Source organism: Palaemon carinicauda, chromosome 30 (assembly GCF_036898095.1).
Source record: "Palaemon carinicauda isolate YSFRI2023 chromosome 30, ASM3689809v2, whole genome shotgun sequence".
NCBI classification, from domain to species: domain Eukaryota; kingdom Metazoa; phylum Arthropoda; class Malacostraca; order Decapoda; family Palaemonidae; genus Palaemon; species Palaemon carinicauda.
This window is the reverse complement of record NC_090754.1, coordinates 69,213,102-69,215,601: the sequence shown is the minus strand read 5'-3', so window position 1 is coordinate 69,215,601 and position 2,500 is coordinate 69,213,102.

Here is a 2,500-nt window from a genome sequence, read left to right as displayed (position 1 = left end):
ATACGGCCTTTACTGGTCTACTGTAGGACAAAGACCTCAGACATGTCCTTAGTCACGTCTGGTGTTTGGTCATTTTCATCACTACGATAATTTTATTTATCTATCTATCTATATATAAAAAGTTCAATTTCTGTCATATTACTTGGGGAGTGAGGCTGCGAGCCCACCACCCATCTTCTTGAACCCAACGTTTTCAGAAAGCTATTTACAAGTGATTGTACTTCAGCTGTCTGAGCTTGAACCAGTTGGCCACGAGGCCCATGCTCCCATTTTAGAAATTATCGTAGTTCAGTGGATTCTATCAACCACAATGGACAACGACCACATACATACATACATACACACAAACACACACACACACACACTCACACACATATATATATATATATATATATATATATATATATATATATATATGCGTATTATTGAACATATCATATATATATATATATATATATATATATATATATATATATATATATATATATATATATATATATATATATATAATGAGGTGCTCCCATTTTAGAAATTATCGTGGTTTAGTGGATTCTATCAACCACAATGGACAACGACTACATACATACATACATACATACATATATATATATATATATATATATATATATATATATATATATATATATATATATATATATATATATGCGTTGGGTCATAAAGCGACAATCTGTCACTGCTAAGGCATTTGTCTACTCATGAGGGCACCTGTTTAAACGCCAAAATGAAACTAAGCAAAGACCTTCAGTTTCACGACTCCTTTTAAAAAGCTGGACCGACGCCTGAAAGAAATAGTTCATTGGGACAGGGTTTCGAGAGGGGGGACGGGTTTGGCAGCGAGGGGGTTGGATCGTGGATACTGCAGGGGGGGGGGGGGGGAGGGAGTGGGCTTGGCTTGTTTCAATTCGTCACGCACCTCCAACGAAAACCAACACTGCATAGAGTGAGCTCTATAATTAGACTCCTCTTTTATCACAGGATAACAACACAAGCTCGCCATTCCCTCTAGCAAAGGGGGGGGGGGGAAAGGGGGAGATGGAGGTGAGTGGGGGTAGAGTCTTAAAGGTTGTGTTAGGAGGAGCACCCAGTCCTCACCCTTCCCGACTCCCTCTCCCGTCACACATGACTCTTGCTTGCTTGTTCCCTGCTTTTGACAAGAGTTTTCCGTGTACATCATATTTAATTCCAGCGTGCTTCAAAAGCCATTTTCATGAGCGGATGAGATTATGACACATTTCCCTTTTCTATTTTATTCTTTTTTTCGTCTGTACTTAGTGGTCAATTATTACTCGTCGTTTCCGACTGTATTAAACCTCTGGGATCAATCATTATGATGAAATTTTAACTCTTCCGGTCATAAGGTTTGGTTTACTGGCTGAAGTTCAACAATCATAATTTTTTTGCATTTTCTCTTCTATCATGAGGAAGATCCTCCTCCCAGGTCTTTTTTCTTCCGAAGACAAATCCAATAATAAATTCTCTCTTTGCAGAAGAAGAGCCATGGAAGCCTAAAAGGATATTTCCCAATAAACTAAAGGGTTATAAGGTTTAAAGGCCGTTCATGAATGGCAGAGGCAATTCATAGTGACAATGCCCTACAGACTGATCATACAAACAAATGCTCAGCTCCAAAGACCCCTCCCCACACAAGCTAGTGATAGGGAGGGCCAGGCAATAACTGCTGATGACTCAGCAGGTAAACCCAATAGTTCCCCCACATCCCTGATCATTAGCTTACAAGGTTGGTAAGGTTGCAGACACTACGAGCAACTATCGAGTTTGAGCGAGACTCGAACCCCAGTCCGGCTAGCGTCAGGTAGGGAGGTTTCCCATTGGCCACCGCAACCCCTAAACCTACTTCTTTCTCATGATATCTGGGACCAGGGAGCTCAATCGATGGCAAGATGCAATTGGGGGAAAGGTTTGTAGTGGCACAATGAAGTGAAATATTAAGGTGTTCCTTTCTATCCGCAAGTTATTATTGATTGATTTTAAAGACTGGAGTAACATGTGCCCTTCATCCTTTTTCAACTTGAAAGACAAGACATCTTTGCACTTTTTATTCTTTTACATGAAAAAAGGGAAAAAGAAACTTCGTTTAATCTTTCTTTATATTGTCCAAAAAGACGAGGTAACTTCCCCTCCTTCCTTATACGGAAACTCAAGTGTCTATTTACCCTATTGTTCCTTTTACTTAATCTCAATATATCTTTAATCATACTTTTTCTTTTCCTAGTTCCAATATATCTCTACAATCTTCCTACTGCTATCCCAAGGATATCTGACATTTTCATATTTTCTCGCCTAATCCAAAGGCATCTTTACCCTAAGGGTAATCCGAAGCTATCTTCATTTCCTTATTTTTTCTTTGCCTAGTCACAAGACATCTTTACCTTATTCTCGTTTTTGGCAATTCGCAAGATATCTATACATTCTTATTTCTTTTGTCTAATCTCAAAGTATCTTTACCATATTCCTTTAA